This window comes from Danio rerio, chromosome 18, assembly GCF_052040795.2.
Source record: "Danio rerio strain M-AB ecotype USA chromosome 18, GRCz13ab, whole genome shotgun sequence".
Classification (NCBI taxonomy): Eukaryota; Metazoa; Chordata; class Actinopteri; order Cypriniformes; family Danionidae; genus Danio; species Danio rerio.
Window position 1 is genome coordinate 51,300,001 of NC_141038.1, and position 11,272 is coordinate 51,311,272.

The following is an 11,272-nucleotide window of genomic DNA, read 5'->3' on the forward strand; positions in this document are numbered from 1 at the left end:
GAACGAATGAAGGAACGAATGAACAAATGAACGAACGAACAAATCAGCAAATGAATAAATGAATGAATGAATGAATAAACAAATGACTAAATTAATGAATGAATGAATGAACAAACGAATGGATGAATGCCAAATTCAACATTAGGACAGTAACTACATGACTTATTGTTTTTAATATCCATTTTAATAATCATTTTATCTGATTCATGCTGGCAAAATTGACAATTTTGCATTTATTTGGTTGTCTAGTCGTTCATTCATCCATCCATCCATTTGTTTGTTTATTTATTTATTTATTTGCTTGTTTGAGTGAATACATGAATAAATTAATTAATGGATGGATGAATGAATAAATGAAATAATGAATGGATGAATTAATTAATGGATGAATGAATTAATGAATGAATGAATGAATGAATACCAAATTCAAGATAAGGGACGATAACTATATGACTTATCATTTTTAATATATATTTTAATATTTATAATGTCTGATTCTTGCTGGCAAAATAAACAATTTATTTATGTATTTATTTCATTATTTATTTATTTAATTAATTCAATCCTGGTGACACTTTATTTTAATGTATAATTTGCACTATTAACGAACCATTAACAGACGTTTAGCTTAATAAACTACTAATTTGCTGCTTATTAATAGTTAGTAAGATAATTGGGTTTAGTTAGTGGGTGGGATTAAGGATGTAAAATAAGATTATACTTTACTCAGCTAATAAGCCAGCAGTACAATAAATGGTGTGAATTGTTAATTAAACTGAAGATACACTACATTCCTAATAAATAACCATACCGCACTGCTACTCGTGTGATATTGCTCATATAACACACACTGGCCAGTATGGATAAGTCTTTAAGTTCAGGCTTACTAAAAGACTTTTCTTTCTTTCCCACTCTCTCTACCCACCAACTTCTTTTCTAACTCCATTTGATCTCAGTCAGTAAAGCAAGTTTTCTTTCTCCAACTTTTTGCAGCTCCAAAACTTCCCAACGTCTTTGCAATGAGAGGATGTTCCTTAGTCGGTCTATTTAGGGCTAGACTGAACTAAAAGTGGCAGAATCAGCAAAGAGATGAGCATTCGGCTCTAGCATCTATTTATATATTTTTAAAAAAATCATCTCATCTTGTTGAAAACCATGCTGTGTGCGACACCAGCAGTCCGCTTGCTCCCATTTAAGATCCCTTCCCAGCGAGCATCTCTTTCTCTCAGAGTACTAATTAGGCCTAAATTCAGCGCATACATTTGTGGGTAAAATGCAAACAGAGCGCTTTATAGACACTGTGATCTATTAGTTGGACAATCGGAGTGAGTGCAGACGCTTAGACGTGGATGGATGGGAATTTTTGTTTGCGGCCTGTCCCAGACGTGAGAATCTCGCCGTTCTGCTGAATGACAACAAACCAGAGGCTTCAGAGGAAACACAATGGCTGCATTGTGCTGCGTCTGGCGCTCGGGACAGAGCGGGGGTCCTGCCAATTAGGTCAAAACTGTGAGAAAGACACCACATCATGATTAGCAAGCTAAAGCAGCACTACTAACACTGTTGGGGAGAGAGAGGAGCGGAGGGAAGGGGAACGGGGTTATGCAGACTCACATGTACTGATGAGATTAATTTCATCCTGTGTTTAAATGTCAGGTTCCATTTAGTAAGTTGATTCATTCAGTCGTTCACTTGTGTCCCTGTTTGTTTGTTTGTTCATTTGTTTATTTGTTCATTCATACATTTGTTAATTTATGCACATGTTTATTATAATTTTTTATTATTTATTTATGTGTGTGTGTAATATGTTTGTCAGTTTATTTTTTTTTGTTTATTTGTTTGTTTGTTTGTTTGTTTAGACCATGTTTTTATTTAATTAGATTTTGACAACCAAACAAACAATTTATTTATTTATTTATTTTTTCATTTGTTAGTTATTTTGTTCATTTATCTATTTATATTTTAATAATGCAATTTCATTTAAGTATATTATTATTATTATTATTACTATTATCACTGTTTTTATAATAATAATAATTATTATTATTATTATTAGTAGTAGTAGTACTAGTAGTACTAGTAGTAGTAATAGTAGTAGTAGTAGTAGTGGAAGTAGTAGTAAAACTCCTCTTTGTTATATTTATTTATTCATTTATTTATTTCTTAATTTATTTATTTATTTATTTATTTATTTTTTTATTTTTTTATTTGTTTGGTCATTCATTCGTTTGTTCGTTTTTTCTTGTTTATGTTTATTTATTTATGTATTTTAATAATGCAATTTAGTTCCGTATGTTATTATTATTATTATTATTATTATTATTATTATTATTATCATTATTATTATTAATAATATTATTATTATTATTATTTTATTATTATTATTATTATTATTATTATTATTATTACTATAACTATTATTAATAAAATAAATGTGGTAATATCTTTAACATAAATATGCCCATAATAAAAGCATTTTTGTAATAAAACAAAACAAAATTTCAAATGATTTCCATGAAAATATTATTAAATTCTAAAACATTTTGAAAGCTTTTCAATAAAAAATATGGGACTTCAATGAGTGTGTTGGTTTATTTATTTATTTGTTTGTTTATTTATTTATTTATTTATTTACTAAGCTCTTAAATATAAATATAGCTTAATTAATGAACCAACAATGATTGTGTTTTCCATAAACAGTAAAATCTTCGTTTTAAATTGCCATGACTTGTTTTATCTTTGACTATTATTTGCATTTGTTTGATGATCTTAAACATTAAAGTATGACAAAAATGCAATAATAATTTAAAAAAAAATCCGTAAGGTGCAAAAGTGTTTTTACACCACTGTATATATTCATTAATTTTCCTTCGGCTTAGTCAATGTATTGTGGGGTCGCCACAGTGAAATATACACTATGCACCATGGCCAGTTTAGTTTATTCAATTCCCCTATAGCGCATGTCTTTGGACTGTGGGGGAAACCGGAGCACCCGGTGGAAACCCATGCCAACACAGGGAAAACATGCAAACTCCACACAGAAATGCCAGTTGGTCGGGACTCGAACCAGCGACCTTCTTGCTGTGAGGCAACAATGCTAACCACTGAGCCACCTTGTCGCCCTGATTATATACCAACATACAATACTACATTGTTTATGAGTCTTGATTAACACTGATTTCCACGTGTAATATTTTTAAATTAAACAGTAAAGAGGTAACCCTAATGCCTTATGAACTATTCTAAACAATGTCGACTAATAATAAACATCTATTCCTCACAGATAGTTCATACTAAGCATTTAACTTGTTAACAAACAATATCTTACAGTAACATGACACCTTGAGCAGTCAACACACATTGAACACATTCAACTCCTGAAATGATGTATTAGTAAAAGAGCAGGAGAGGAGAGTAGGAGCAGTGCTTACGCAGCTTCACATTTGCTGATGAGATTAATTGTCTGCCGTTTAAATGTCAGTCTTCACTTCACAAGCTGATAGCATCAGTTGAGTTGATTTTCAGATTTCCCCAGCGCTTCTGAGCGGCATGTGTTCTTTCAGCCCGGGATCATCGCTAATACGTGACTACATCTCTGCAAAACCTCAAATGTGATGCTTCAGGTACACTTCACTGCAACGAGTGGCTTTGTAAGCAGCGTCATTTAATTAAAAGTGCTGTTTTTGCTCCAATATTTGATGTTGCTTGCAGTGAAATGTTAAATATGAAATGCCCAGGTTCCAACAAAATATATATTTTTAAAAAAACTTAGCTAATTTATTTTTCTAAACTCGATGTGAACTCCAGAGGGATAGTCTAATCCCTAAAGTCAAATGCATCATAATGAAGATTTCTCTGAAATATTTAAATAATGAATTGAGAGATGCGCACTTTTGTCATTTCCTCAAGCCTACTCTACTCTGATTGGTTAAATAGCTCTACTTTGATTGGTTGCTTTGCCTTAGGCCACAGTCAGACTAGGGGTTGCACAGACTAGTCAACTAGCCCACCTGTCAACTGGTCCACTCTGCCATAATTCTTTTTGACTGACATTGACTAGTCACACTGTGCAGATCCAGCCGGATCTCATGAGAAAATGTAAGTATTTTACATTTTGGCAGTTTAGTGGCTAATTCCACTGCTGAGACTGCAGCTCTGCACACGACTTTTGGCTAGCGGAGAAATTAAAATGGTCGTGTCGAACTGAGTCTGGTTCTCTCAGGGTTTTTTTCTTCACTCTCCTATTGGTGAAGTTTTTTTTTTCCCTCTCCGCTGTCGCCACTGGCTTGCATGGTTCAGGATTTGAAAAGCTACACATCGATGAATTTGCTCTTCAGTGTTCGGACTCTCAGTAATGATTTTAAAACACACTGAACTGAGCTAAACTGAACTGAACTTAAACACTAAAAACTGAACTACCCTGATCCAGTTACTATGACCATTTATGTGAAGCTGCTTTGACACAATCTACATTGTAAAAGCGCTAAACAAATAAAGCTGAATTCATTTGAATTGAATTAATACGTACAAATTCGTATGTTGGTGAGTTTGTTAAATGGCACTGGCTTTACTATTTAAGATGTGATCACCAGGAGGAGTCGGTAAGAACGCACAAGTCAGGCATTGTAGTTAGCTGATTTGTTACAGCATTTATTTGCAGTAATAAAAGCACATGCGTGTGTGGTATTTTCTAGAAACAAAGAGAAACATACCACAATAATTAAAATGCAATTTGTATATTATACAGAACAATATAACACATGATATAATATATATATATATATATATATATATATATATATATATATATATATATATATATATATATATATATATAAATATATATATATATATATATATATATATATATATATGACATCAGTTATGGCATATAATTAAAGATTAACAGGGCATCAGGTGTAAATATGAGTAAACATATACAGGTGAGACGGATCCAAATGCCCAAATATTAAGTAAACATGGCATTTGCATTGCTTAATACTTTACTACTTTACATATCAACACAGTTCAATGGTATATAAACACGTGCGTCGTTAATAATGGCGTTTGCTCGGATCGCGCACCACCCGCGTAGATGACCTATTTGCAATCATTCGGTCCGATCGTCATTCAAAGTTTGCGTTACAACACTAAACCCATATACTAAGTGTTAGAAGCACACAGACTGAAGACATGAACACTTACTTCTCGTGACGCACACACAATAAGCCACTGTATCGAGCTGTTAGCCAGAATGTATTGAACTGCAATGTCCCGCTACAGGAACGGAAATTATTTGCGTCTTCTGGGCGGGCCAGACCCAGCTGTCAATCAAACCAGCGTCAAATTAGAACGCCAAATATACCTGGCCTTTTCAACATCGTACGAATTCAGTCGTACGAAATTGTACGATTTTAAAAAGGAGGCGTGGCACCTAATCCCACCCCTAAACTCAACCGTCATTGGGGGATGAGCAAATCGTACTAAATTGTACGAATTAGATCGTACAAATTCATACGAATTAGCCACTAAATCAAAACGTTACGAATTGCCGTGAGATTGTGTTGGCAGATCACATGGCTTTAACCTAAACCAACTGGCAGCCTTGCATTGAATGGCAGGTTCACTAAATGAAACTGCTCTTGAATTCATCCATTCATTTATTTTCCTTCGGTTTAGTCTTTCAGAGGTTGCCACAGTACAATGAACCACCAACTATTCCAGCAAGTGTTTTACACAGCGCATGACCTTCCAGCTGCAACCCAGTACTGGTAAACATCCATACACTCTCATTTACACTCATACACTATGGCCAATTTATTCATTCATTCGTTCATTTTTCTTTTCGGCTTAGTCCCTTTATTAATCAGGGGTCGCCACAGCAGAATGAACCGCCAATTTATCCAGCATGTGTTTTACGCAGCGGATGCCATTCCAGCTGCAACCCATCTCTGGAAAATAAAATAATAACTGTAAATAAAAATACAAATTTAAATAATTGGCTGCTGTTTGCAAATAAATGTGGATTATTTTTTTTGTTGTGTTCAATCAGAGCAACTAGAACTGATTTCCATAGTTCTGGAGAGTTAATTTTGTTCCCTTCATATGCTTTTAACGTCTAAAGTGTTCATTTCGCTCTCTTTACATGAATAAATTGTCCGTGCGCCTTCCATGTTGTCATCCTCATACCCTAATTTTAAATTAAGATCTGACTGTATCCGACTGATTATTATTACACTCTGTCTTTTAACTCAGTCCTCGGATCAAATTGAATTAAGGACCTCATTAGCCTCATTTTGTAAGTGTGTTTAAAGGAAGAATAGAGAGGAAAGTGAAAGCAGCCCCGGAGATGTGTGACGGTTGTGTTTCACTGACACGATCCGCCGAGTATATCAATAAGTAGCATAATCGCAATGATAGCAGCTGTTAACTTGAGTCATTAAGTTGCCAGTAGTTTTAATGAAATGATTCATGCTTGTTGGTTCAGTGGTTCTGCTCAGGAGAAAAAAAATGGATCTCATTAACATTCCCAAAGCCGCTTTTTAGAGATGACCATGGAGATGTAAAATGAATCCTGAAAAGTTCATCGAGAACTGCCTGAAGTTTTATTAAGTATAATGGGCACTGAACACAGACCACATGATGTCATTTGAAGGGTTAGTTCACTTCTAGAACATGAGTTTTATTGAGGGCGGCGCAATGGGTAGCACGTTCGTCTAACAGCAAGAAGGTCGCTGGTTTGAGCCTCGGCTGGGTCATTTGGCGTTTTAGTGTGGAGGGCTTCGATTTCCCCCACAGGTCCAAAGACTTGTGGTATGGGTGAATTAGGTATGCAAAAACTGTCAGTAGTGTATGTGTGTGAGTGAGCGTGTATGGAAGTTTCCCAATTATCGGTTGCAGCTGGAAGGGCATCCGCTGAGTAAAAACATATGCTGGATAGTTTGGTGTTTCTGTCCGCTGTCGTGACCCCAGATTAATAAAGGGACTAAGCTGAAAAGAGAATGAATGATATTTAACAGAGCAAGGAAATGTCTCACATTTGTCATGAGTGTCCATGTCCACCAGATGCCACTGTAGTTCGGCAGCAAGCTCTCAGCGAACAACAGTGGCTTAAAGAACTACATATCCATACATTCCTTTGCGCACACACCCCCGGTCTTCCATATATACTGATATGCAATCACAGCTGTCTCTGTTTACCGTTGATTTCCTGGACTATATATTCAGTTATTCAACCTCTGTTTGTTAGTTCGTCGTTCCTCCTTGTTGGTATGTTGTTCCCGAGCATAGTCTTGTATCTTGTCGTAGTTGCTAAGTCTAGTTCTAGTTTAATCTGTTTGAGTTCCTTGATTGTTTATTTTGATACTTTGTCACTTTGATTTTTGGATTTCTGTCTCTGTCACTGCACAAATATCACATTAAGGGTGCTTTCACACCTACACTTTTGTTTCAGAACGTGTCTCGTTTGCCCAGTTAGCGCAGTTCGTTTGGCATTAGCGAACAGGGCAATCACGCTCTGTTCCGCGCCAAAGTAATCGCTCCGAGATCGCTTGAATGAGGTGGTCTCGGCTCGATTGAAACGAACCCTGGAGCGGTTCGATTGCAGTGAGAAAGCGATCCAATCCGAGCACGGTTATATCACAGTGTTTTATGGATATGTAATAGGCATACGGCTATATGAAGAGAGAATTATGAGTATGGCGGGAAGTTTCGCGAGTCTCCGGATGCCCGCAAACGAGTGATGATCTCCCGGTAATCTCGCGTCTCCCTCCCGGTCCTCAAATAGGCATCGTCGCGCACCCTTCTCACCTCTCCCCACCGCATCTCTCCTCAGACACGTCGCGCACGAACCCTGTCATTTACCACCAAACCACCACCTCTCCTGAAAGCTTAGCGGGACGCTGCAAAATAAACCCTGACACTCTGACCAATGTGAGGAGAGTTTACTCACACGTGACTTGTTTTAGGTCTTTTGGTCCGATTAGAAACTTTGCAGTGTGAAAGCGAACCGCTCCAAGAGCAAAGAGCAACAGTGTAACATTTGTAATCTCTGTTTCGGAACAACTGAATCGATTCACAGGTGTGAAACACCCTAAAACTGCACTTGGATACTACACCCGTTTTTGTTCCGGTTTCGATCCGCCAAACGTGACAACAGTATTTCCTGTAATATTTGTTTTCTTCTGGAGTAAGTCTTATCTGTTTTATTATAGCTAGAATAAAAGCAGTTTTTGTTTTTTAAAAGCCATTTTAAAGTCAAAATAGCCCCCTTTAAGCTTTTTTATTTCGGGCTAAATAAAAGCATTATTATATTTTTTTTTTTTAAGGTCAATATTATTAGCCCCCTTACGCAATATTTGTTTCTTTTGTCTACAAAACCATCATTATACAATCACTTGCCTAATTACCCTAGTTAAGCCTTTAAATGTCCCTTTAAGCTAAATACTAGAATCTTGAACCATATCTAGTCAAATATTATATGCTGTCATCATGGCAAAGACAAAAGAAATCAGCTATTAGAAATGAGTTAGTAAAACTATTATGTTTAGAAATGTGCCGGAAAAATAACTCAGGAGGTCTTATAATTCTAACTTCAACTGTATATGAGACTATAGAATATTTATTCTAAAAGTAAGTCTACAGGCTTTGAAGTACAACCCACTGTGGCTGTTCACACTTTGGAAATAAAAAGTGCTTAACACATGAAAAGTTTTACATATAGTCCCTTTACACAGCAGCGAAATCAACTTTAAAACAGAGAGCGAGAAAATAACACACACTTTTTTCTCCCTCATTCTCTTGTTTCTTTTTGCTGCCGAATCAATAATTAGCTTGGGGATATGTCTCTTATAGCTCATTGCTTTGGACCTCAGTGTGTCTCGCAATTCTGCTAAATATAAAACTTTATCTATTAAACGTGCAGCTACCTGAACACATGAGTAATAATGCTGCTCTCGACGGTTTGCAACAAAGCAAGATGTAATATTTCTTCTAAGCCATGAGAAAACACACACAAAAACAAGCACAGCAGAGTTCTAGACAGCTTTACAACAAAAGTCAGAAGGTCAAGCGAACTTTCAGCTGCAATAAACACACAACACGGCTGATGGTTTGCTTGGATATTTAAAAGAGCTCATGCGTGATAAAACCTTCGCAAATCTAAATCGAGGGAAATCCGCAGCAATCAACTGTAGATGATGTTGAATGTGTGAATGATCCAGATGAGATGATAGTTTGAAAAATAAGTCATGATGAAATGCAGTAGCATATCTGCCATCTAGTAGACACGGATCGATAGAGCTCGGTTTGTAACCTCATGCATCGACTGGACACTTCCTCAAGGTTATGAAGCAAAACTATATTCACGAAGCCCGAGCTGTGGAATCAAATATTTGGTTACGTGACTAGCTTGTTTTTGAATGTTTATTTAGATTGTGTAGTGTTATATTTATATTTAAACATAAGCATTTAAAATGTGGGTTGCACAGTGGCTCAATGGTTAGCACTGTCGCCTTACAACAAGAAGGCTGGTTTGAGTCCCGGCTGGGCCAGTTGGAATTTCTGTGAGGAGTTTGCATGTTCTCCCCATGTTGGCGTGGGTTTGCCAAGGGTGCTCCGGTTTCTCCTACAGTCTACACACATCTGCTATAGGGGAATTAGATGGACTAAACTGACTAAATGTGAGGTGTATGGATGTTTCCCAGTAATGGGTTGCAGCTGAAAAAGCATCCGCTGTGTAAAACATATGCTGGATAAGTTGGCGGTTCATTCCGCTGTTGTGACCCCAAATTAAAAAGAGACTAAGCCGTAAAGAAAATAAACGAATAAATGAATGATAATTTGGCTAAATGTAAGAGTGTATGGGTGTTTTCTAGTAGTGGGTTGCAGCTTGAAAGGCATCCGCTGTGTAAAACACATGCTGGAATAGTTGGCGGTTCATTCTGTTGTGGCGGCCCCAGATTAATAAAGGGACTAAGCTAAAAAGAAAATTTATGAATGAATGAATGAATGAATGATAAATTGGCTAAATGTGAGAGTGTATGGGTGTTTTCTAGTACTGGGTTGCAGCTGGAAAGGCATCCGCTGTGTAAAACATATGCTGGAATAGTTGGTGGTTCATTCCGCTGTGGCAACCCCAGATTAATAAAGGGACTAAGCCGAATAGAAAACGAATGAAAGAATGAGAAATTGGCAAAATGTGAGAGTGTATGGGTGTTTCCGAGTACTGGGTTGCAGCTGGAAGGGCATCCGCTGTGTAAAACATATGCTGGATAAGTAAGCGGTTCATTCCGTTGTGGTGACCCCAGATTAATAAAGGGACTAAGCCGAAAAGAAAATGAATGAATGAATGAATGAATGGACAAGGGCTTTTCTTTTTCTGGACGGCTTTTGTAAATCGTCGCTCGAGTTTAGGGAAGGAGGAGGAGTGGCCGCCGCACAGTCAATCGTTCAGTCATTCAGCCAGTCGGTCAGAGCTGCACCTGCCTTTGCCTTGATTTGCTCACAAGGGTATATGCAGGAATCCTAAAGATAGTTTCAATACCTTTTTAAGGCTTTTTAAAGACCTTTTTTAAGACTTCATTGCCACTTTAAGTTCTAATCAGTATCAAACCTTTAACTTATTAAACAGTTGCTAATAAACAGTTGTAGTTAAATAAATCAAAGGAGCACAACCATGAAACAGAAGCTCGGAAGAAACAGGTAGTTACAATGTCTATAATTTTAAATAGGTATTTTCTAAATGAAAATAAAAATAAGTAGCCTATTTAATATATTAAATATAGTTAAAAAATATTATTTCAAATTATGATTTAAAATTGATTATTTTAATAAAAATCAAATGTTAGTCTATTATTTTTGGTTTCTTATTTTAATCTATTACTATCTATTTTTAAAGCATTGATTCGCAGAATGGTTTTTATCAAACATTTATTATTTGAATGCAAAAAATAAGTAAAAAATATATACATATGTATATAAACTGCAAATTTAAATAAATAAATAAATAAATAAATAAATAAATAAATAAATAAATAAATGTCAACAACATTTTTAATTTGTTGGGCTTCTCTTGATTTTTCATTTTTATTTAAATTGTATTTATTATTTTTTAAATAATATTTTTAATATATATATTTTTTTTACAGGAGGGCTAGTAATTTGCCCTTCAACTATATAATATAAACCAATAGCTTTAACAAATTAAAAAAAATATCTTAACATAATATAAACTTAATTATAAATAATTCTGAATTAATTGTTTTATGCAATA